The following is a 26,997-nucleotide window of genomic DNA, read 5'->3' as shown; positions in this document are numbered from 1 at the left end:
TACACTCTAACCTGCTCCTCTCTACTGTTAGCTATACTCTAACCTGCTCCTCTCTACTGTTAGCTATACTCTAACCTGCTCCTCTCTCCTGTTAGATATACTCTAACCTGCTCCTCTCTCCTGTTAGCTATACTCTAACCTGCTCCTCACTACTGTTAGCTATACTCTAACCTGCTCCTCTCTACTGTTAGCTATACTCTAACCTGCTCCTCTCTCCTGTTAGCTATACTCTAACCTGCTCCTCTCTACTGTTAGCTATACTCTAACCTACTCCTCTCTACTGTTAGCTATACTCTAACCTGCTCCTCTCTCCTGTTAGCTATACTCTAACCTGCTCCTCTCTACTGTTAGCTATACTCTAACCTGCTCCTCTCTCCTGTTAGCTATACTCTAACCTGCTCCTCTCTACTGTTAGCTACACTCTAACCTGCTCCTCTCTCCTGTTAGCTATACTCTAACCTGCTCCTCTCTACTGTTAGCTATACTCTAACCTTCTATACTCTAACCTGCTCCTCTCTACTGTTAGATATACTCTAACCTGCTCCTCTCTACTGTTAGCTATACTCTAACCTGCTCCTCTCTACTGTTTGCTATACTCAAACCTTCTATACTCTAACCTGCTCCTCTCCACTGTTACCTATACTCTAACCTGCTCCTCTCTGCTGTTAGCTATACTCTAACCTTCTATACTCTAACCTACTCCTCTCTTCTTTTAGCTATACTCTAACCTGCTCCACTCATCTGTTAGCTATACTCTAACCTGCTCCTCTCTACTGTTAGCTATACTCTAACCTGCTCCTCTCTACTGTTAGCTATACTATAACCTGCTCCTCTCTACTTTTAGCTATACTGTAACCTGCTCCTCTCTACTGTTAGCTACACTCTAACCTGCTCCTCTCTTCTGTTAGCTATACTCTAACCTGCTTCTCTCTACTGTTAGCTATACTCTAACCTGCTCCTTTCTACTGTTAGCTATACTCTAACCTGCTCCTCTCTACTGTTAGCTATACTCTAACCTGCTCCTCTCTCCTGTTAGCTATACTCTAACCTGCTCCTCTCTACTGTTAGCTATACTCTAACCTGCTCCTCTCTCCTGTTAGCTATACTCTAACCTGCTCCTCTCTACTGTTAGCTATACTCTAACCTGCTCCTCTCTACTGTTAGATATACTCTAACCTGCTCCTCTCTACTGTTAGATATACTCTAACCTGCTCCTCTCCACTGTTAGCTATACTCTAACCTGCTCCTCTCTACTGTTAGCTGTACTCTAACCTGCTACTCTCTACTGTTAGATATACTCTAACCTGCTCCTCTCTACTGTTAGGTATACTCTAACCTGCTCCTCTCTACTGTTAGCTATACTCTAACCTGCTCCTCTCTACTGTTAGCTATACTCTAACCTGTTCCTCTCTACTGTTAGCTATACTCTAACCTGCTCCTCTCTACTGTTAGATATACTCTAACCTGCTCCTCTCTACTGTTAGCTATTCTCTAACTTGCTCCTCTCTACTGTTAGCTATACTCTAACCTGCTCCTCTCTACTGTTAGCTATACTCTAACCTGCTCCTCTCTACTGTTAGCTATACTCTAACCTGCTCCTGTCTACTGTTAGCTATACTCTAACATGCTCCTCTCTCCTGTTAGATATACTCTAACCTGCTTCTCTCTACTGTTAGATATACTCTAACCTGCTCCTCTCTACTGTTAGCTATATTCTAACCTGCTCCTCTCTACTGTTAGCTATACTCTAACCTGCTCCTCTCTACTGTTAGCTATACTCTAACCTGCTCCTCTCTACTGTTAGGTATACTCTAACCTGCTCCTCTCTACTGTTAGATATACTCTAACCTGCTCCTCTCTACTGTTAGCTATATTCTAACCTGCTCCTCTCTACTGTTAGCTATACTCTAACCTGCTCCTCTCTACTGTTAGCTATACTCTAACCTGCTCCTCTCTACTGTTAGGTATACTCTAACCTGCTCCTCTCTACTGTTAGCTATACTCTAACCTGCTCCTCTCTACTGTTAGCTATACTCTAACCTGCTCCTCTCTACTGTTAGATATACTCTAACCTGCTCCTCTCTACTGTTAGCTATACTCTAACCTGCTCCTCTCTACTATTAGCTATACTCTAACCTGCTCCTCTCTACTTTTAGCTATACTCTAACCTGCTCCTCTCTACTGTTAGCTATACTCTAACCTGCTCCTCTCTACTGTTAGCTATACTCTAACCTGCTCCTCTCTACTGTTAGCTATACTCTAACCTGCTCCTCTCTACTGTTAGCTATACTCTAACCTGCTCCTATCTACTGTTAGCTATTCTCTAACCTGCTCCTCTCTACTGTTAGCTATACTCTAACCTGCTCCTCTCTACTGTTAGCTATACTCTAACCTGCTTCTCTCTACTGTTAGCTATACTCTAACCTGCTCCTCTCTACTGTTAGATATACTCTAACCTTCTATACTCTAACATGCTCCTCTCTACTGTTAGCTATACTCTAACCTGCTCCTCTCTACTGTTAGATATACTCTAACCTGCTCCTCTCTACTGTTAGCTATAGTTAGCTATACTCTATCCTGCTCCTCTCTACTGTTAGCTATACTCTAACCTGCTCCTCTCTACTGTTAGCTATTCTCTAACCTGCTCCTCTCTACTGTTAGCTATACTCTAACCTGCTCCTCTCTACTGTTAGCTATACTCTAACCTGCTTCTCTCTACTGTTAGCTATACTCTAACCTGCTCCTCTCTACTGTTAGATATACTCTAACCTTCTATACTCTAACATGCTCCTCTCTACTGTTAGCTATACTCTAACCTGCTCCTCTCTACTGTTAGATATACTCTAACCTGCTCCTCTCTACTGTTAGCTATAGTTAGCTATACTCTAACCTGCTCCTCTCTACTGTTAGCTATACTCTAACCTGCTCCTCTCTACTGTTAGCTATACTCTAACCTGCTCCTCTCTACTGTTAGCTATACTCTAACCTGCTCCTCTCTACTGTTAGCTATACTCTAACCTGCTCCTCTCTCCTGTTAGCTATACTCTAACCTGCTCCTCTCTCCTGTTAGCTATACTCTAACCTGCTCCTCTCTACTGTTAGCTATACTCTAACCTACTCCTCTCTACTGTTAGCTATACTCTAACCTGCTCCTCTCTCCTGTTAGCTATACTCTAACCTGCTCCTCTCTACTGTTATCTATACTCTAACCTGCTCCTCTCTCCTGTTAGCTATACTCTAACCTGCTCCTCTCTACTGTTAGCTACACTCTAACCTGCTCCTCTCTCCTGTTAGCTATACTCTAACCTGCTCCTCTCTACTGTTAGCTATACTCTAACCTTCTATACTCTAACCTACTCCTCTCTTCTTTTAGCTATACTCTAACCTGCTCCACTCATCTGTTAGCTATACTCTAACCTGTTCCTCTCTACTGTTAGCTATACTCTAACCTGCTCCTCTCTACTGTTAGCTATACTCTAACCTGCTCCTCTCTACTGTTAGCTATACTCTAACCTGCTCCTCTCTACTGTTAGCTATACTCTAACCTGCTCCTCACTGCTGTTAGCTATACTCTAACCTGCTCCTCTCTACTGTTAGCTATACTCTAACCTGCTCCTCTCTCCTGTTAGCTATACTCTAACCTGCTCCTCTCTACTGTTAGCTACACTCTAACCTGCTCCTCTCTCCTGTTAGCTATACTCTAACCTGCTACTCTCTACTGTTAGATATACTCAAACCTGCTCCTCTCTACTGTTAGCTATATTCTAACCTGCTCCTCTCTACTGTTAGCTATACACTAACCTGCTCCTCTCTACTGTTAGCTATACTCTAACCTGCTCCTCTCTACTGTTAGGTATACTCTAACCTGCTCCTCTCTACTGTTAGCTATTCTCTAACCTGCTCCTCTCTACTGTTAGCTATACTCTAACCTGCTCCTCTCTACTGTTAGCTATACTCTAACCTGCTTCTCTCTACTGTTAGCTATACTCTAACCTGCTCCTCTCTACTGTTAGATATACTCTAACCTTCTATACTCTAACATGCTCCTCTCTACTGTTAGCTATACTCTAACCTGCTCCTCTCTACTGTTAGATATACTCTAACCTGCTCCTCTCTACTGTTAGCTATAGTTAGCTATACTCTAACCTGCTCCTCTCTACTGTTAGCTATACTCTAACCTGCTCCTCTCTACTGTTAGCTATACTCTAACCTGCTCCTCTCTACTGTTAGCTATACTCTAACCTGCTCCTCTCTACTGTTAGGTATACTCTAACCTGCTCCTCTCTACTGTTAGCTATACTCTAACCTGCTCCTCTCTACTGTTAGCTATACTCTAACCTGCTCCTCTCTCCTGTTAGCTATACTCTAACCTGCTCCTCTCTCCTGTTAGCTATACTCTAACCTGCTCCTCTCTACTGTTAGCTATACTCTAACCTACTCCTCTCTACTGTTAGCTATACTCTAACCTGCTCCTCTCTCCTGTTAGCTATACTCTAACCTGCTCCTCTCTACTGTTATCTATACTCTAACCTGCTCCTCTCTCCTGTTAGCTATACTCTAACCTGCTCCTCTCTACTGTTAGCTACACTCTAACCTGCTCCTCTCTCCTGTTAGCTATACTCTAACCTGCTCCTCTCTACTGTTAGCTATACTCTAACCTTCTATACTCTAACCTACTCCTCTCTTCTTTTAGCTATACTCTAACCTGCTCCACTCATCTGTTAGCTATACTCTAACCTGTTCCTCTCTACTGTTAGCTATACTCTAACCTGCTCCTCTCTACTGTTAGCTATACTCTAACCTGCTCCTCTCTACTGTTAGCTATACTCTAACCTGCTCCTCTCTACTGTTAGCTATACTCTAACCTGCTCCTCTCTCCTGTTAGCTATACTCTAACCTGCTCCTCTCTACTGTTAGCTACACTCTAACCTGCTCCTCTCTCCTGTTAGCTATACTCTAACCTGCTCCTCTCTACTGTTAGCTATACTCTAACCTTCTATACTCTAACCTACTCCTCTCTTCTTTTAGCTATACTCTAACCTGCTCCACTCATCTGTTAGCTATACTCTAACCTGCTCCTCTCTACTGTTAGCTATACTCTAACCTGCTCCTCTCTACTGTTAGCTATACTCTAACCTGCTCCTCTCTACTGTTAGCTATACTCTAACCTGCTCCTCACTGCTGTTAGCTATACTCTAACCTGCTCCTCACTGCTGTTTGCTATACTCAAACCTTCTATACTCTAACCTGCTCCTCTCTGCTGTTAGGTATACTCTAACCTTCTATACTCTAACCTGCTCATCTCCACTGTTACCTATACTCTAACCTGCTCCTCTCTGCTGTTAGCTATACTCTAACCTTCTATACTCTAACCTACTCCTCTCTTCTTTTAGCTATACTCTAACCTGCTCCACTCATCTGTTAGCTATACTCTAACCAGCTCTTCTCTACTGTTAGATATACTCTAACCTGCTCCTCTCTACTGTTAGCTATACTCTAACCTGCTCCTCTCTTCTGTTAGATATACTCTAACCTTCTATACTCTAACCTGCTCTTCTCTACTGTTAGATATACTCTAACCTGCTCCTCTCTTCTGTTAGATATACTCTAACCTTCTATACTCTAACCTGCTCTTCTCTACTGTTAGCTATACTCTAACCAGCTCTTCTCTACTGTTAGATATACTCTAACCTGCTCCTCTCTGCTGTTAGCTATACTCTAACCTTCTATACTCTAACCTACTCCTCTCTTCTTTTAGCTATACTCTAACCTGCTCCACTCATCTGTTAGCTATACTCTAACCAGCTCTTCTCTACTGTTAGATATACTCTAACCTGCTCCTCTCTACTGTTAGCTATACTCTAACCTGCTCCTCACTGCTGTTAGCTATACTCTAACCTGCTCCTCTCTACTGTTAGCTATACTCTAACCTGCTCCTCTCTGCTGTTAGCTATACTCTAACCTGCTCTTCTCTAATGTTAGCTATACTCTAACCTGCTCCTCTCTGCTGTTAGCTATACTCTAACCTGCTCCTCTCTACTGTTAGCTATACTCTAACCTGCTCCTCTCTACAGTTAGCTATACTCTAACCTGCTCCTCTCTCCTATTAGCTATACTCTAACCTGCTCCTCTCTACTGTTAGCTATACTCTAACCTGCTCTTCTCTACTGTTAGCTATACTCTAACCTGCTCCTCTCTACTGTTAGCTATACTCTAACCTGCTCCTCTCTACTGTTAGATATACTCTAACCTGCTCCTCTCTACTGTTAGCTATACTCTAACCTGCTCTTCTCTACTGTTAGCTATACTCTAACCTGCTCCTCTCTACTGTTAGATATACTCTAACCTGCTCCTCTCTACTGTTAGCTATACTCTAACCTGCTCCTCTCTACTGTTAGCTATACTCTAACCTGCTCCTCTCTGCTGTTAGATATACTCTAACCTTCTATACTCTAACCTGCTCTTCTCTACTGTTAGCTATACTCTAACCTGCTCCTCTCCACTGTCAGCTATATTCTAACCTGCTCCTCTCTGCTGTTAGCTATACTCAAACCTGCTCCTCTCTACTGTTAGATATACTCTAACCTTCTATACTCTATCCTGCTCCTCTCTGCTGTTAGATATACTATAACCTTTTATAGTCTAACCTGCTCCTCTCTACTGTTCGCTATACTCTAACCTGCTCCTCTCCACCGTTAGCTATACTCTAACCTGCTCCTTGCTGCTGTTATTTATACTCTAACCTTCTATACTCTAACCTGCTCCTCCCTGCTGTTAGCTATACTCTAAACTGCTCCTCACTGCTGTTTGCTATACTCGAACCTTCTATACTCTAACCTGCTCCTCTCTGCTGTTAGGTATACTCTAACCTGCTCCTCTCTACAGTTAGCTATACTCTAACTTTCTATACTCTAACATGCTCCTCTCTACTGTTAGCTATAATCTAACCTGCTCCTCTCTTCTGTTAGCTATACTCTAACCTGCTCCTCTCTACTGTTAGACATACTCTAACCTTCTATACTCTAACATGCTCCTCTCTACTGTTAGATATACTCTAACCTGCTCCTCTCTACTGTTAGCTATACTCTAACATGCTCCTCTCTCCTGTTAGCTATACTCTAACCTGCTCCTCTCTACTGTTAGATATACTCTAACCTGCTCCTCTCTACTGTTAGCTATACTCTAACCTGCTCCTCTCTACTGTTAGCTATACTCTAACCTGCTCCTCTCTACAGTTAGCTATACTCTAACTTTCTATACTCTAACATGCTCCTCTCTACTGTTAGCTATAATCTAACCTGCTCCTCTCTTCTGTTAGCTATACTCTAACCTGCTCCTCTCTACTGTTAGCTATACTCTAACCTGCTCCTCTCTTCTGTTAGCTATATTCTAACCTGCTCCTCTCTACTGTTAGCTATACTCTAACCTGCTCCTCTCTGCTGTTAGATATACTCTAACCTTCTATACTCTAACCTGCTCTTCTCTACTGTTAGCTATACTCTAACCTGCTCCTCTCCACTGTCAGCTATACTCTAACCTGCTCCTCTCTGCTGTTAGCTATACTCTAACCTGCTCCTCTCTACTGTTAGATATACTCTAACCTTCTATACTCTATCCTGCTCCTCTCTACTGTTAGCTATACTCTAACCTTCTATACTCTAACCTGCTCCTCTCTGCTGTTAGATATACTCTAACCTTTTATAGTCTAACCTGCTCCTCTCTACTGTTCGCTATACTCTAACCTGCTCCTCTCCACCGTTAGCTATACTCTAACCTGCTCCTTGCTGCTGTTAGCTATACTCTAACCTGCTCCTCCCTGCTGTTAGCTATACTCTAAACTGCTCCTCACTGCTGTTTGCTATACTCGAACCTTCTATACTCTAACCTGCTCCTCTCTGCTGTTAGGTATACTCTAACCTGCTCCTCTCTACAGTTAGCTATACTCTAACTTTCTATACTCTAACATGCTCCTCTCTACTGTTAGGTATAATCTAACCTGCTCCTCTCTTCTGTTAGCTATACTCTAACCTGCTCCTCTCTACTGTTAGCTATACTCTAACCTGCTCCTCTCTTCTGTTAGCTATACTCTAACCCGCTCCTCTCTTCTGTTAGCTATACTCTAACCTGCTCCTCTCTACTGTTAGCTATACTCTAACCTGCTCCTCTCTACTGTTAGCTATACTCTAACCTGCTCCTCTCTACTGTTAGCTATACTCTAACCTTCTATACTCTAACCTACTCCTCTCTTCTTTTAGCTATACTCTAACCTGCTCCACTCATCTGTTAGCTATACTCTAACCTGTTCCTCTCTACTGTTAGCTATACTCTAACCTGCTCCTCTCTACTGTTAGCTATACTCTAACCTGCTCCTCTCTACTGTTAGCTATACTCTAACCTGCTCCTCTCTACTGTTAGCTATACTCTAACCTTCTATACTCTAACCTACTCCTCTCTTCTTTTAGCTATACTCTAACCTGCTCCACTCATCTGTTAGCTATACTCTAACCTGTTCCTCTCTACTGTTAGCTATACTCTAACCTGCTCCTCTCTACTGTTAGCTATACTCTAACCTGCTCCTCTCTACTGTTAGATATACTCTAACCTGCTCCTCTCTACTGTTAGCTATACTCTAACCTGCTCCTCTCTACTGTTAGCTATACTCTAACCTGCTCCTCTCTACTGTTAGCTATACTCTAACCTGCCCCTTTCTACTGTTAGCTATACTCTAACCTGCTCCTCTCTACTGTTAGCTATACTCTAACCTGCCCCTTTCTACTGTTAGCTATACTCTAACCTGCTCCTCTCTACTGTTAGCTATACTCTAACCTGCTCCTCTCTACTGTTAGCTATACTCTAACCTTCTATACTCTAACCTACTCCTCTCTTCTTTTAGCTATACTCTAACCTGCTCCACTCATCTGTTAGCTATACTCTAACCTGTTCCTCTCTACTGTTAGCTATACTCTAACCTGCTCCTCTCTACTGTTAGCTATACTCTAACCTGCTCCTCTCTACTATTAGCTATACTCTAACCTGCTCCTCTCTACTGTTAGCTATACTCTAACCTGCTCCTCTCTACTGTTAGCTATACTCTAACCTGCTCCTCTCTACAGTTAGCTATACTCTAACCTGCTCCTCTCTCCTATTAGCTATACTCTAACCTGCTCCTCTCTACTGTTAGCTATACTCTAACCTGCTCTTCTCTACTGTTAGCTATACTCTAACCTGCTCCTCTCTACTGTTAGCTATACTCTAACCTGCTCCTCTCTACTGTTAGCTATACTCTAACCTTCTATACTCTAACCTACTCCTCTCTTCTTTTAGCTATACTCTAACCTGCTCCACTCATCTGTTAGCTATACTCTAACCTGTTCCTCTCTACTGTTAGCTATACTCTAACCTGCTCCTCTCTACTGTTAGCTATACTCTAACCTGCTCCTCTCTACTGTTAGCTATACTCTAACCTGCTCCTCTCTACTGTTAGCTATACTCTAACCTGCTCCTCACTGCTGTTAGCTATACTCTAACCTGCTCCTCTCTACTGTTAGCTATACTCTAACCTGCTCCTCTCTACTGTTAGCTATACTCTAACCTGCTCCTCTCTACTGTTAGCTATACTCTAACCTGCTCCTCTCTACTGTTAGCTATACTCTAACCTGCTCCTCTCTACTGTTAGCTATACTCTAACCTTCTATACTCTAACCTACTCCTCTCTTCTTTTAGCTATACTCTAACCTGCTCCACTCATCTGTTAGCTATACTCTAACCTGTTCCTCTCTACTGTTAGCTATACTCTAACCTGCTCCTCTCTACTGTTAGCTATACTCTAACCTGCTCCTCTCTACTGTTAGATATACTCTAACCTGCTCCTCTCTACTGTTAGCTATACTCTAACCTGCTCCTCTCTACTGTTAGCTATACTCTAACCTGCTCCTCTCTACTGTTAGCTATACTCTAACCTGCCCCTTTCTACTGTTAGCTATACTCTAACCTGCTCCTCTCTACTGTTAGCTATACTCTAACCTGCCCCTTTCTACTGTTAGCTATACTCTAACCTGCTCCTCTCTACTGTTAGCTATACTCTAACCTGCTCCTCTCTACTGTTAGCTATACTCTAACCTTCTATACTCTAACCTACTCCTCTCTTCTTTTAGCTATACTCTAACCTGCTCCACTCATCTGTTAGCTATACTCTAACCTGTTCCTCTCTACTGTTAGCTATACTCTAACCTGCTCCTCTCTACTGTTAGCTATACTCTAACCTGCTCCTCTCTACTGTTAGCTATACTCTAACCTGCTCCTCTCTACAGTTAGCTATACTCTAACCTGCTCCTCTCTCCTATTAGCTATACTCTAACCTGCTCCTCTCTACTGTTAGCTATACTCTAACCTGCTCTTCTCTACTGTTAGCTATACTCTAACCTGCTCCTCTCTACTGTTAGCTATACTCTAACCTGCTCCTCTCTACTGTTAGCTATACTCTAACCTTCTATACTCTAACCTACTCCTCTCTTCTTTTAGCTATACTCTAACCTGCTCCACTCATCTGTTAGCTATACTCTAACCTGTTCCTCTCTACTGTTAGCTATACTCTAACCTGCTCCTCTCTACTGTTAGCTATACTCTAACCTGCTCCTCTCTACTGTTAGCTATACTCTAACCTGCTCCTCTCTACTGTTAGCTATACTCTAACCTGCTCCTCACTGCTGTTAGCTATACTCTAACCTGCTCCTCTCTACTGTTAGCTATACTCTAACCTGCTCCTCTCTCCTGTTAGCTATACTCTAACCTGCTCCTCTCTACTGTTAGCTACACTCTAACCTGCTCCTCTCTCCTGTTAGCTATACTCTAACCTGCTACTCTCTACTGTTAGATATACTCAAACCTGCTCCTCTCTACTGTTAGCTATACACTAACCTGCTCCTCTCTACTGTTAGCTATACTCTAACCTGCTCCTCTCTACTGTTAGGTATACTCTAACCTGCTCCTCTCTACTGTTAGCTATTCTCTAACCTGCTCCTCTCTACTGTTAGCTATACTCTAACCTGCTCCTCTCTACTGTTAGCTATACTCTAACCTGCTTCTCTCTACTGTTAGCTATACTCTAACCTGCTCCTCTCTACTGTTAGATATACTCTAACCTTCTATACTCTAACATGCTCCTCTCTACTGTTAGCTATACTCTAACCTGCTCCTCTCTACTGTTAGATATACTCTAACCTGCTCCTCTCTACTGTTAGCTATAGTTAGCTATACTCTAACCTGCTCCTCTCTACTGTTAGCTATACTCTAACCTGCTCCTCTCTACTGTTAGCTATACTCTAACCTGCTCCTCTCTACTGTTAGCTATACTCTAACCTTCTATACTCTAACCTACTCCTCTCTTCTTTTAGCTATACTCTAACCTGCTCCACTCATCTGTTAGCTATACTCTAACCTGTTCCTCTCTACTGTTAGCTATACTCTAACCTGCTCCTCTCTACTGTTAGCTATACTCTAACCTGCTCCTCTCTACTGTTAGCTATACTCTAACCTGCTCCTCACTGCTGTTAGCTATACTCTAACCTGCTCCTCTCTACTGTTAGCTATGCTCTAACCTGCTCCTCTCTCCTGTTAGCTATACTCTAACCTGCTCCTCTCTACTGTTAGCTACACTCTAACCTGCTCCTCTCTCCTGTTAGCTATACTCTAACCTGCTCCTCTCTACTGTTAGCTATACTCTAACCTTCTATACTCTAACCTACTCCTCTCTTCTTTTAGCTATACTCTAACCTGCTCCACTCATCTGTTAGCTATACTCTAACCTGTTCCTATCTACTGTTAGCTATACTCTAACCTGCTCCTCTCTACTGTTAGCTATACTCTAACCTGCTCCTCTCTACTGTTAGCTATACTCTAACCTGCTCCTCTCTACTGTTAGCTATACTCTAACCTGCTCCTCACTGCTGTTAGCTATACTCTAACCTGCTCCTCACTGCTGTTTGCTATACTCAAACCTTCTATACTCTAACCTGCTCCTCTCTGCTGTTAGGTATACTCTAACCTTCTATACTCTAACCTGCTCATCTCCACTGTTACCTATACTCTAACCTGCTCCTCTCTGCTGTTAGCTATACTCTAACCTTCTATACTCTAACCTACTCCTCTCTTCTTTTAGCTATACTCTAACCTGCTCCACTCATCTGTTAGCTATACTCTAACCAGCTCTTCTCTACTGTTAGCTATACTCTAACCTGCTCCTCTCCACTGTTAGCTATACTCTAACCTGCTCCTCTCTGCTGTTAGCTATACTCTAACCTGCTCTTCTCTACTGTTAGATATATTCTAACCTGCTCCTCTCTACTGTTAGCTATACTCTAACCTGCTCCTCTCCACTGTTAGCTATACTCTAACCTGCTCTTCTCTACTGTTAGCTATACTCTAACCTGCTCCTCTCTACTGTTAGCTATACTCTAACCTGCTCCTCTCTTCTGTTAGATATACTCTAACCTTCTATACTCTAACCTGCTCTTCTCTAATGTTAGCTATACTCTAACCTGCTCCTCTCCACTGTTAGCTATACTCTAACCTGCTCCTCTCTGCTGTTAGCTATACTCTAACCTGCTCCTCTCTACTGTTAGCTATACTCTAACCTGCTCCTCTCTACAGTTAGCTATACTCTAACCTGCTCCTCTCTCCTATTAGCTATACTCTAACCTGCTCCTCTCTACTGTTAGCTATACTCTAACCTGCTCTTCTCTACTGTTAGCTATACTCTAACCTGCTCCTCTCTACTGTTAGCTATACTCTAACCTGCTCCTCTCTGCTGTTAGATATACTCTAACCTTCTATACTCTAACCTGCTCTTCTCTACTGTTAGCTATACTCTAACCTGCTCCTCTCCACTGTCAGCTATATTCTAACCTGCTCCTCTCTGCTGTTAGCTATACTCAAACCTGCTCCTCTCTACTGTTAGATATACTCTAACCTTCTATACTCTATCCTGCTCCTCTCTGCTGTTAGATATACTATAACCTTTTATAGTCTAACCTGCTCCTCTCTACTGTTCGCTATACTCTAACCTGCTCCTCTCCACCGTTAGCTATACTCTAACCTGCTCCTTGCTGCTGTTATTTATACTCTAACCTTCTATACTCTAACCTGCTCCTCCCTGCTGTTAGCTATACTCTAAACTGCTCCTCACTGCTGTTTGCTATACTCGAACCTTCTATACTCTAACCTGCTCCTCTCTGCTGTTAGGTATACTCTAACCTGCTCCTCTCTACAGTTAGCTATACTCTAACTTTCTATACTCTAACATGCTCCTCTCTACTGTTAGCTATAATCTAACCTGCTCCTCTCTTCTGTTAGCTATACTCTAACCTGCTCCTCTCTACTGTTAGACATACTCTAACCTTCTATACTCTAACATGCTCCTCTCTACTGTTAGATATACTCTAACCTGCTCCTCTCTACTGTTAGCTATACTCTAACCTGCTCCTCTCTCCTGTTAGCTATACTATAACCTGCTCTTCTCTACTGTTAGGTATACTCTAACCTGCTCCTCTCTTCTGTTAGCTATACTCTAACCTGCTCCTCTCTACTGTTAGCTATACTCTAACCTGCTCCTCTCTTCTGTTAGCTATACTCTAACCTGCTCCTCTCTACTGTTAGATATACTCTAACCTGCTCCTCTCTACTGTTAGATATACTCTAACCTGCTCCTCTCTACTGTTAGCTATACTCTAACCTGCTCCTCTCTACTGTTAGCTATACTCTAACCTGCTCCTCTCTACAGTTAGCTATACTCTAACTTTCTATACTCTAACATGCTCCTCTCTTCTGTTAGCTATACTCTAACCTGCTCCTCTCTACTGTTAGCTATACTCTAACCTGCTCCTCTCTTCTGTTAGCTATATTCTAACCTGCTCCTCTCTACTGTTAGCTATACTCTAACCTGCTCCTCTCTGCTGTTAGATATACTCTAACCTTCTATACTCTAACCTGCTCTTCTCTACTGTTAGCTATACTCTAACCTGCTCCTCTCCACTGTCAGCTATACTCTAACCTGCTCCTCTCTGCTGTTAGCTATACTCTAACCTGCTCCTCTCTACTGTTAGATATACTCTAACCTTCTATACTCTATCCTGCTCCTCTCTACTGTTAGCTATACTCTAACCTTCTATACTCTAACCTGCTCCTCTCTGCTGTTAGATATACTCTAACCTTTTATAGTCTAACCTGCTCCTCTCTACTGTTCGCTATACTCTAACCTGCTCCTCTCCACCGTTAGCTATACTCTAACCTGCTCCTTGCTGCTGTTATTTATACTCTAACCTTTATACTCTAACCTGCTCCTCCCTGCTGTTAGCTATACTCTAAACTGCTCCTCACTGCTGTTTGCTATACTCGAACCTTCTATACTCTAACCTGCTCCTCTCTGCTGTTAGGTATACTCTAACCTGCTCCTCTCTACAGTTAGCTATACTCTAACTTTCTATACTCTAACATGCTCCTCTCTACTGTTAGCTATAATCTAACCTGCTCCTCTCTTCTGTTAGCTATACTCTAACCTGCTCCTCTCTACTGTTAGCTATACTCTAACCTGCTCCTCTCTTCTGTTAGCTATACTCTAACCTGCTCCTCTCTACTGTTAGATATACTCTAACCTGCTCCTCTCTACTGTTAGCTATACTCTAACCTGCTCCTCTCTACTGTTAGCTATACTCTAACCTGCCCCTTTCTACTGTTAGCTATACTCTAACCTGCTCCTCTCTACTGTTAGCTATACTCTAACCTGCCCCTTTCTACTGTTAGCTATACTCTAACCTGCTCCTCTCTACTGTTAGCTATACTCTAACCTGCTCCTCTCTACTGTTAGCTATACTCTAACCTTCTATACTCTAACCTACTCCTCTCTTCTTTTAGCTATACTCTAACCTGCTCCACTCATCTGTTAGCTATACTCTAACCTGTTCCTCTCTACTGTTAGCTATACTCTAACCTGCTCCTCTCTACTGTTAGCTATACTCTAACCTGCTCCTCTCTACTGTTAGCTATACTCTAACCTGCTCCTCTCTACTATTAGCTATACTCTAACCTGCTCCTCTCTACTGTTAGCTATACTCTAACCTGCTCCTCTCTACTGTTAGCTATACTCTAACCTGCTCCTCTCTACTGTTAGCTATACTCTAACCTGCTCCTCTCTACAGTTAGCTATACTCTAACCTGCTCCTCTCTCCTATTAGCTATACTCTAACCTGCTCCTCTCTACTGTTAGCTATACTCTAACCTGCTCTTCTCTACTGTTAGCTATACTCTAACCTGCTCCTCTCTACTGTTAGCTATACTCTAACCTGCTCCTCTCTGCTGTTAGCTATACTCTAACATGCTCCTCTCTACTGTTAGATATACTCTAACCTGCTCCTCTCTGCTGTTAGATATACTCTAACCTTCTCCTCTCTACTGTTAGCTATACTCTAACCTGCTCCTCTCTACTGTTAGCTATACTCTAACCTGCCCCTTTCTACTGTTAGATATACTCTAACCTTCTATACTCTAACCTGCTCCTCTCTACTGTTAGATATACTCTAACCTTCTATACTCTAACCTGCTCCTCTCTACTGTTAGATATACTCTAACCTTCTATACTCTATCCTGCTCCTCTCTACTGTTAGCTATACTCTAACCTTCTATACTCTAACCTGCTCCTCTCTGCTGTTAGATATACTCTAACCTTTTATAGTCTAATCTGCTCCTCTCTACTGTTAGCTATACTCTAACCTGCTCCTCTCCACCGTTAGCTATACTCTAACCTGCTCCTTGCTGCTGTTATTTATACTCTAACCTTCTATACTCTAACCTGCTCGTCCCTGCTGTTAGCTATACTCTAAACTGCTCCTCACTGCTGTTTGCTATACTCAAACCTTCTATACTCTAACCTGCTCCTCTCTGCTGTTAGGTATACTCTAACCTGCTCCTCTCTACAGTTAGCTATACTCTAACTTTCTATACTCTAACATGCTCCTCTCTACTGTTAGCTATAATCTAACCTGCTCCTCTCTTCTGTTAGCTATACTCTAACCTGCTCCTCTCTACTGTTAGCTATACTCTAACCTGCTCCTCTCTACTGTTAGCTATACTCTAACCTGCTCCTCTCTACTGTTAGCTATACTCTAACCTGCTCCTCTCTACTGTTAGCTGTACTCTAACCTGCTCCTCTCTACTGTTAGCTATACTCTAACCTTCTATACTCTAACCTACTCCTCTCTTCTTTTAGCTATACTCTAACCTGCTCCACTGATCTGTTAGCTATACTCTAACCTGTTCCTCTCTACTGTTAGCTATACTCTAACCTGCTCCTCTCTACTGTTAGCTATACTCTAACCTGCTCCTCTCTACTATTAGCTATACTCTAACCTGCTCCTCTCTACTGTTAGCTATACTCTAACCTGCTCCTCTCTACTGTTAGCTATACTCTAACCTGGTCCTCTCTACAGTTAGCTATACTCTAACCTGCTCCTCTCTCCTATTAGCTATACTCTAACCTGCTCCTCTCTCCTATTAGCTATACTCTAACCTGCTCCTCTCTACTGTTAGCTATACTCTAACCTGCTCCTCTCTGCTGTTAGCTATACTCTAACCTGCTCTTCTCTACTGTTAGCTATACTCTAACCTTCTATACTCTAACCTGCTCCTCTCTACTGTTAGATATACTCTAACCTTCTATACTCTATCCTGCTCCTCTCTACTGTTAGCTATACTCTAACCTTCTATACTCTAACCTGCTCCTCTCTACTGTTAGCTATACTCTAACCTGCTCCTCTCCACCGTTAGCTATACTCTAACCTGCTCTTTGCTGCTGTTATTTATACTCTAACCTTCTATACTCTAACCTGCTCCTCACTGCTGTTTGCTATACTCAAACCTTCTATACTCTAACCTGCTCCTCTCTGCTGTTAGCTATAATCTAACCTGCTCCTCTCTTCTGTTAGCTATACTCTAACCTGCTCCTCTCTGCTGTTAGCTATACTCTAACCTTCTATACTCTAACCTGCTCCTCTCTGCTGTTAGCTATAATCTAACCTGCTCCTCTCTACTGTTAGCTATACTCTAACCTGCTCCTCTCTACTGTTAGCTATACTCTAACCTGCTCCTCTCTACTGTTAGCTATACTCTAACCTGCTCCTCTCTTCAGTTATTTATACTCTAAACTTCTATACTCTAACCTGCTCCTCCCTGCTGTTAGCTATACTCTAACCTGCTCCTCACTGCTGTTTGCTATACTCAAACCTTCTATACTCTAACCTGCTCCTCTCTTCTTTTAGCTATACTCTAACCTGCTCCACTCATCTGTTAGCTATACTCTAACCTGCTCTTCTCTACTGTTAGCTATACTCTAACCTGCTCCTCTCTACTGTTAGCTATACTCTATCCTGCTCCTCTCTGCTGTTAGCTATACTCTAACCTGCTCCTCTCTACTGTTAGCTATACTCTAACCTGCTCCTCTCTACTGTTAGCTATACTCTAACCTGCTCCTCTCTGCTGTTAGCTATACTCTAACCTTCTATACTCTAACCTGCTCCTCTCTACTGTTAGCTATACTCTAACCTGCTCCTCTCTACTGTTAGATATACTCTAACCTGCTCCTCTCTACTGTTAGCTATACTCTAACCTGCTCCTCTCTACTGTTAGCTATACTCTAACCTGCTCCTCTCTACTGTTAGCTATACTCTAACCTGCTCCTCTCTGCTGTTAGCTATACTCTAACCTGCTCCTCTCTACTGTTAGCTATACTCTAACCTGCTCCTCTCTACTGTTAGCTATACTCTAACCTGCTCCTCTCTACTGTTAGATATACTCTAACCTGCTCCTCTCTACTGTTAGATATACTCTAACCTGCTCCTCTCTACTGTTAGCTATACTCTAACCTGATCCTCTCTACTGTTAGATATACTCTAACCTGCTCCTCTCTACTGTTAGATATACTCTAACCTGCTCCTCTCTACTGTTAGATATACTCTAACCTGCTCCTCTCTACTGTTAGATATACTCTAACCTGCTCCTCTCTACTGTTAGCTATACTCTAACCTGCTCCTCTCTACTGTTAGCTATACTCTAACCTGCTCCTCTATACTTTTAGCTATACTCTAACCTGCTCCTCTCCAATGTTTGCTATCCTCTCTTTCATATCAAATAATTGCCCTTCCCATCACCCCTCTTCAAGTTACCATGTTAATTCCTCTCACCTGACTAGAATGACTTCATCAGTGTTATGGTGATGCTGGCAGCAGAGCAGACAGCTGTGTGTGTGTGTGTGTGTGTGTGTGTGTGTGTGTGTGTGTGTGTGTGTGTGTGTGTGTGTGTGTGTGTGTGTGTGTGTGTGTGTGTGTGTGTGTGTGTGTGTGTGTGTGTGTGTGTGTGTGTGTGTGTGTGTGTGTGTCATTTTGAAACATATCTTTGTTTTTAATGATTATCAATCCTCTTCAGAATGTCAGTATTGCCATCTGTCTCTCTCGGTGTTTCTATTTGAGTTTTTCCACTGAGGTGTGTGGACCTGTGGAGAGATACTGTGACCCCTCTGCTCCTCACCTGGAGCCCCCTCCCACCCCCCCTCCCCCTGTCACTCACACACAGGATTACCCCCCCTGACCCAGCGCTGTCAATCATTCGCCAGATTAAGCACTGACATCATCAAAGCGCTTTTGGCAGAGCAGAGGAATGCAGACAGGCACAGATGGACATGGGCACCGTCAGAAGAATTTCCAGTATAGGCATGACTGTGTGTGTGTGTGTTTACAGCCCTGATCATACTGTTTGCCTTGGATGTTGGCTACAGAAACCAGGCATAATATTATCACTTCATAATGTAGTCTCTTTGGGCCCTAGATGTTACTCCTTCTTTTGGTGTTTTGGTGTTTTCTGGCTTGACTGTCAGGGGTCTTTTATTTTGGGGCAGAACAGCTTGGCTGTATGGTGGGGCTCTGGTTGGTGGGTTTGGGCTGTGTTCTGGCACTGTTCCCCGACTCCCTATAGGAGTACTAAACAGCTCCTCCCTATAGGAGTACTAAACAGCTTCTCCCTATAGGAGTACTAAACAGCTCCTCTCTATAGGAGTACTAAACAGCTCCTCCCTATAGGAGTACTAAACAGCTTCTCCCTATAGGAGTACTAAACAGCTTCTCTCTATAGGAGTACTAAACAGCTTCTCTCTATAGGAGTACTAAACAGCTTCTCTCTATAGGAGTACTAAACAGCTTCTCTCTATAGGAGTACTAAACAGCTTCTCTCTATAGGAGTACTAAACAGCTTCTCTCTATAGGAGTACTAAACAGCTTCTCCCTATAGGAGTACTAAACAGCTTCTCTCTATAGGAGTACTAAACAGCTTCTCTCTATAGGAGTACTAAACAGCTTCTCTCTATAGGAGTACTAAACAGCTTCTCCCTATAGGAGTACTAAACAGCTTCTCTCTATAGGAGTACTAAACAGCTCCTCCCTATAGGAGTACTAAACAGCTTCTCCCTATAGGAGTACTAAACAGCTTCTCTCTATAGGAGTACTAAACAGCTTCTCTCTATAGGAGTACTAAACAGCTCCTCCCTATAGGAGTACTAAACAGCTCCTCTCTATAGGAGTACTAAACAGCTTCTCTCTATAGGAGTACTAAACAGCTTCTCTCTATAGGAGTACTAAACAGCTTCTCCCTATAGGAGTACTAAACAGCTTCTCTCTATAGGAGTACTAAACAGCTTCTCTCTATAGGAGTACTAAACAGCTTCTCTCTATAGGAGTACTAAACAGCTTCTCTCTATAGGAGTACTAAACAGCTCCTCCCTATAGGAGTACTAAACAGCTTCTCCCTATAGGAGTACTAAACAGCTTCTCTCTATAGGAGTACTAAACAGCTTCTCTCTATAGGAGTACTAAACAGCTCCTCTCTATAGGAGTACTAAACAGCTTCTCTCTATAGGAGTACTAAACAGCTTCTCTCTATAGGAGTACTAAACAGCTTCTCTCTATAGGAGTACTAAACAGCTTCTCCCTATAGGAGTACTAAACAGCTTCTCTCTATAGGAGTACTAAACAGCTTCTCTCTATAGGAGTACTAAACAGCTTCTCTCTATAGGAGTACTAAACAGCTTCTCTCTATAGGAGTACTAAACAGCTCCTCCCTATAGGAGTACTAAACAGCTCCTCCCTATAGGAGTACTAAACAGCTTCTCTCTATAGGAGTACTAAACAGCTTCTCTCTATAGGAGTACTAAACAGCTTCTCTCTATAGGAGTACTAAACAGCTTCTCTCTATAGGAGTACTAAACAGCTTCTCTCTATAGGAGTACTAAACAGCTTCTCTCTATAGGAGTACTAAACAGCTTCTCTCTATAGGAGTACTAAACAGCTTCTCTCTATAGGAGTACTAAACAGCTTCTCTCTATAGGAGTACTAAACAGCTTCTCTCTATAGGAGTACTAAACAGCTTCTCTCTATAGGAGTACTAAACAGCTCCTCCCTATAGGAGTACTAAACAGCTCCTCCCTATAGGAGTACTAAACAGCTCCTCCCTATAGGAGTACTAAACAGCTTCTCTCTATAGGAGTACTAAACAGCTCCTCCCTATAGGAGTACTAAACAGCTTCTCCCTATAGGAGTACTAAACAGCTTCTCTCTATAGGAGTACTAAACAGCTTCTCTCTATAGGAGTACTAAACAGCTCCTCTCTATAGGAGTACTAAACAGCTCCTCCCTATAGGAGTACTAAACAGCTTCTCTCTATAGGAGTACTAAACAGCTTCTCTCTATAGGAGTACTAAACAGCTCCTCCCTATAGGAGTACTAAACAGCTTCTCCCTATAGGAGTACTAAACAGCTTCTCTCTATAGGAGTACTAAACAGCTTCTCTCTATAGGAGTACTAAACAGCTCCTCTCTATAGGAGTACTAAACAGCTCCTCCCTATAGGAGTACTAAACAGCTTCTCTCTATAGGAGTACTAAACAGCTTCTCTCTATAGGAATACTAAACAGCTTCTCTCTATAGGAGTACTAAACAGCTTCTCTCTATAGGAGTACTAAACAGCTTCTCTCTATAGGAATACTAAACAGCTTCTCCCTATAGGAGTACTAAACAGCTTCTCTCTATAGGAGTACTAAACAGCTTCTCTCTATAGGAGTACTAAACAGCTTCTCTCTATAGGAGTACTAAACAGCTTCTCTCTATAGGAGTACTAAACAGCTTCTCTCTATAGGAGTACTAAACAGCTTCTCTCTATAGGAGTACTAAACAGCTCCTCCCTATAGGAGTACTAAACAGCTTCTCTCTATAGGAGTACTAAACAGCTCCTCCCTATAGGAGTACTAAACAGCTTCTCCCTATAGGAGTACTAAACAGCTTCTCTCTATAGGAGTACTAAACAGCTTCTCTCTATAGGAGTACTAAACAGCTCCTCCCTATAGGAGTACTAAACAGCTCCTCCCTATAGGAGTACTAAACAGCTTCTCTCTATAGGAGTACTAAACAGCTTCTCTCTATAGGAGTACTAAACAGCTCCTCCCTATAGGAGTACTAAACAGCTTCTCCCTATAGGAGTACTAAACAGCTTCTCTCTATAGGAGTACTAAACAGCTTCTCTCTATAGGAGTACTAAACAGCTCCTCTCTATAGGAGTACTAAACAGCTTCTCCCTATAGGAGTACTAAACAGCTTCTCTCTATAGGAGTACTAAACAGCTCCTCTCTATAGGAGTACTAAACAGCTTCTCTCTATAGGAGTAGTAAACAGCTTCTCCCTATAGGAGTACTAAACAGCTCCTCCCTATAGGAGTACTAAACAGCTTCTCCCTATAGGAGTACTAAACAGCTTCTCTCTATAGGAGTACTAAACAGCTTCTCTCTATAGGAGTACTAAACAGCTTCTCCCTATAGGAGTACTAAACAGCTTCTCCCTATAGGAGTACTAAACAGCTTCTCCCTATAGGAGTACTAAACAGCTTCTCCCTATAGGAGTACTAAACAGCTCCTCTCTATAGGAGTACTAAACAGCTTCTCTCTATAGGAGTACTAAACAGCTCCTCTCTATAGGAGTACTAAACAGCTTCTCTCTATAGGAGTACTAAACAGCTTCTCTCTATAGGAGTACTAAACAGCTCCTCTCTATAGGAGTACTAAACAGCTTCTCCCTATAGGAGTACTAAACAGCTTCTCTCTATAGGAGTACTAAACAGCTTCTCTCTATAGGAGTACTAAACAGCTTCTCTCTATAGGAGTACTAAACAGCTTCTCCCTATAGGAGTACTAAACAGCTTCTCTCTATAGGAGTACTAAACATCTTCTCTCTATAGGAGTACTAAACAGCTTCTCCCTATAGGAGTACTAAACAGCTTCTCTCTATTGGAGTACTAAACAGCTTCTCTCTATAGGAGTACTAAACAGCTTCTCTCTATAGGAGTACTAAACAACTTCTCTCTATAGGAGTACTAAACAGCTTCTCCCTATAGGAGTACTAAACAGCTTCTCTCTATAGGAGTACTAAACAGCTTCTCTCTATAGGAGTACTAAACAGCTTCTCTCTATAGGAGTACTAAACAGCTTCTCCCTATAGGAGTACTAAACAGCTTCTCTCTATAGGAGTACTAAACAGCTTCTCTCTATAGGAGTACTAAACAGCTCCTCTCTATAGGAGTACTAAACAGCTTCTCTCTATAGGAGTACTAAACAGCTTCTCTCTATAGGAGTACTAAACAGCTTCTCTCTATAGGAGTACTAAACAGCTTCTCTCTATAGGAGTACTAAACAGCTTCTCTCTATAGGAGTACTAAACAGCTTCTCTCTATAGGAATACTAAACAGCTTCTCTCTATAGGAGTACTAAACAGCTTCTCTCTATAGGAGTACTAAACAGCTTCTCTCTATAGGAGTACTAAACAGCTTCTCTCTATAGGAGTACTAAACAGCTTCTCTCTATAGGAGTACTAAACAGCTTCTCTCTATAGGAGTACTAAACAGCTTCTCTCTATAGGAATACTAAACAGCTTCTCTCTATAGGAGTACTAAACAGCTTCTCTCTATAGGAGTACTAAACAGCTTCTCTCTATAGGAGTACTAAACAGCTCCTCTCTATAGGAGTACTAAACAGCTCCTCCCTATAGGAGTACTAAACAGCTTCTCCCTATAGGAGTACTAAACAGCTCCTCCCTATAGGAGTACTAAACAGCTCCTCCCTATAGGAGTACTAAACAGCTTCTCCCTATAGGAGTACTAAACAGCTTCTCTCTATAGGAGTACTAAACAGCTTCTCTCTATAGGAGTACTAAACAGCTTCTCTCTATAGGAGTACTAAACAGCTTCTCCCTATAGGAGTACTAAACAGCTTCTGGCATGTTACCATGGTTCCCTTCCCACTGGGGCCCAGGGGTCTGATGAACTGTGGTGGGATGTCTCTGACACACATACAAGCAGACAGGAAGTGAGTCAGGGATAAACGTGTGAGAGAATAGAAAAGGAGAAAGACAACAGGAATGACTGAGTGATTGACTAAGTTGGGCAAGAAGAGGAGGAGAAAGAGAGAGAGGGTTAGGGAAGAGGACAGAAGAGTGATACCCCTCCCTTGGGATTGTGCAGGGCCAACAGTGGAATCTCCCAGTAACAATGAGGTTTATTTAACTTAGATAGCACCAAAGCTGAAAAAGGCCCTAGATCAATGGACGAGAGGAGAGAAAGAGAGAGGGCATAGAAAGAGGCAGGGTAAGAGGGATGAGAGAATAGAGAAAAGCATGCTGGGACGTAAGGAAAAGCGAGAGACTGAGAAAAAGGGAACACCAAAGCAGGGAGAAACTTTATTCTATAGTCTTAGGGTGTTTTGTGAGGGTGGGCAAGACTTTGAGGATAACACTCTACCCCTCCGTCCACCACCCCTCCCCACGGCCCCCCTTGGCCAGCCAGCCTCGTTCTGGTGCCAAGAATGTGCCGGCGTTTCTGGGTGGCGGCCATATTGGAATCCTGTCTGACAGGTCCATTGTGCCCCTGTCAGATGGCCTCTGTGATTGGGCAGTTGTGTCCAATCACGTTTGGCGGCTGTGTTCCGATGGTCTGTGCTGGTGAGCAGACTCTCCTGTCCTGTTGGGCTGCTAGTGTCTGTAAACTCTGCACTGTTTTGTTTACTACCACAACGTGAGGGGTTTTAATTACCAACAGAAATATAATATGTCTTCTCTACGGTCATAGACACATGCCCAATATTTTAGTTAAAAATGCAATGATAATGTGTCATTTCAACAACATATGAGGCATATATCAAGACTCTCAGTATCTTTCTGTCCCTCTCTGTCGCTCTCTGTCTCTGTGTTTCTCTCTCTCCTCTCTCTTCTCTCTCTCTCTCAGACCAAGTCACGGAACATCCTACGGATCGGGCTGCACTCCCTCGGCTCCGCCCTGTGGGGTGACGACCTATGTTGCCGTGAAAACCCAAGCCACGGCCACGCCCTCACCACCTTCCTTTACGGCCTTCGGGCCATGCTGAGGTCATCGCTCTCTGTCGCCGTGGTTACCGTGCCCTCACACCTCATCCAGGTAAGAGTATGTGCCGTGCACTAAGAGTGTCACAAAGGGCACGTAGGTGTGTCACATGCAACCCAGCATTTTCAATTCATGTTCATCACCTTTCACATTGTATCATTGTTCTATGGATTATCAGTAGTGCTGTTAACAGGAATCAACACCCTGGATCACAGTGTCACCAGGGTTAGACTACAGTATGTGTATGGTCAACACCCTGGAGCACAGTGTCACCAGGGTTAGACTACAGTATGTGTATGGTCAACACCCTGGAGCACAGTGTCACCAGGGTTAGACTACAGTATGTGTATGGTCAACACCCTGGAGCACAGCGTCACCAGGGTTAGACTACAGTATGTTATGGTCAACACCCTGGATCACAGTGTCACCAGGGTTAGACTACAGTATGTGTATGGTCAACACCCTGGAGCACAGTGTCACCAGGGTTAGACTACAGTATGTGTATGGTCAACACCCTGGATCACAGTGTCACCAGGGTTAGACTACAATATGTGTATGGTCAACACCCTGGAGCACAGTGTCACCAGAGTTAGACTACAGTATGTGTATGGTCAACACCCTGGATCACAGTGTCACCAGAGTTAGACTACAGTATGTGTATGGTCAACACCCTGGATCACAGTGTCACCAGGGTTAGACTACAGTATGTGTATGGTCAACACCCTGGATCACAGTGTCACCAGAGTTAGACTACAGTATGTGTATGGTCAACACCCTGGAGCACAGTGTCACCAGGGTTAGACTACAGTATGTGGTCATATGAAGCCAGTGGGTCTCACTGTTTCAGAATTGAAAGAGTGGTCCACTTTGCTGTGTGTTTGTGTGTGTGTGTGTGTGTGTGTGTGTGTGTGTGTGTGTGTGTGTGTGTGTGTGTGTGTGTGTGTGTGTGTGTGTGTGTGTGCGTGTGCGTGTCCGTTTGTGTTTACACGTCCGTCCGCCCTTGTGTGTGTTGGGCCTACTGGAGGCTGCTCTGCCCTGTCCTCAGTGGGGCACTACGTTGCCCCCTTTTGTTTTGACTGGGCCTCTTGACCTTGTTGGCAATGCCACCCTGTGGGACAAGGCACTATGTTGGCTTAGCCACCCAGTCTCTCAATGGGACAAGGCTCGATGTTGGCTTAGCCACCCAGTCTCTCAATGGGACAAGGCTCGATGTTGGCTTAGCCACCCAGTCTCTCAATGGGACAAGGCTCGATGTTGGCTTAGCCACCCAGTCTCTCAATGGGACAAGGCTCGATGTTGGCTTAGCCACCCAGTCTCTCAATGGGACAAGGCTCTATGTTGGCTTAGCCACCCAGTCTCTCAATGGGACAAGGCAGTATGTTGGCTTAGCCACCCAGTCTCTCAATGGGACAAGGCTCGATGTTGGCTTAGCCACCCAGTCTCTCAATGGGACAAGGCTCTATGTTGGCTTAGCCACCCAGTCTCTCAATGGGACAAGGCTCGATGTTGGCTTAGCCACCCAGTCTCTCAATGGGACAAGGCTCTATGTTGGCTTAGCCACCCAGTCTCTCAATGGGACAAGGCTCGATGTTGGCTTAGCCACCCAGTCTCTCAATGGGACAAGGCTCGATGTTGGACTCTTATTCTGGGAGTCCTCAGCCATTCATCCATTGGACAAGCAGGGATGGCATGTGGCTTTGGCTCTAATGGACTGTTCACTGCATTCAGAGGACCGTTTCACTGTTAGTCTACACCTGGTGTTTACGATGCATGTGACTTATACACATTTGATTTGATCCTCTTTGTTGTTGGTTGTTGTTGTTGCAGTAATGACATGCATCTATACATATTCTGTGTGTTCTATTTGATTAGATTTATTAGGATCCCCATTAGCCGATGCCAATGGCGACAGCTATTCTTATATGGGGTCCGACACATAACGAAAAAGACAAGAATTTCCATATATTTAAAACATGAACATGTAGTGTGTGTTCATCTATCAGTTCCACATACATGTCAGTACATACCCACAACAAGTAGGTCACATGGGGGAGAGGCTTCGCCCCGTGAGGTGTTGCTTTATTTGTTTTTTTCAAACCAGGTTTGTTGTTCACTTGCACGCTATATGAGATAGGAGATCCATGCACTCATGGCTCTGTATAATACTGTACATTTCTTAGAATTTGTTCTGGGCTTGGGGACTGTGAAAAGTCCCCTGGTTGCATGTCTAGTGGGGTAAATGTGTGTCAGTGCTGTGTGTAAATTGAATATTCAAATAATTTGGAACGTACAACACATTGCATCACTTCTTGTTTTTAAAAGAAACATTTTTACATTTACATTTTAGTCATTTAGCAGACGCTCTTATCCAGAGCGACTTACAAATTGGTGCATTCACCTATAATATCCAGTGGAACAACCACTTTACAATAGTGCATCTAAATCTTTTAAGGGGGGGTTAGAAGGATTACTTTATCCTATCCCAGGTATTCCTTGAAGAGGTGGGGTT

At 43.1% G+C, this 26,997-nt stretch overlaps 1 long non-coding RNA gene across 2 annotated transcripts in view; it reads left to right on the top strand.

Moving 5' to 3' along the window:
* LOC106562399 (elongator complex protein 4) overlaps positions 1-26,997 on the top strand; it is a 179,957-nt gene that overhangs the window by 47,692 nt on the left and 105,268 nt on the right. For both annotated transcript variants that reach the window (XR_006762277.2, XR_006762280.2), the window contains exon 7: positions 24,354-24,542. This is a non-coding gene — a long non-coding RNA (elongator complex protein 4). The remainder of the gene's footprint in view (positions 1-24,353; positions 24,543-26,997) is intronic.

This window comes from Salmo salar, chromosome 26 (assembly GCF_965601325.2).
Source record: "Salmo salar chromosome 26, fSalSal1, whole genome shotgun sequence".
In the NCBI taxonomy this organism is placed as follows: domain Eukaryota; kingdom Metazoa; phylum Chordata; class Actinopteri; order Salmoniformes; family Salmonidae; genus Salmo; species Salmo salar.
Note: the sequence above shows the minus strand (reverse complement) of the source record. Positions and strands in the feature narration are given on the sequence as shown.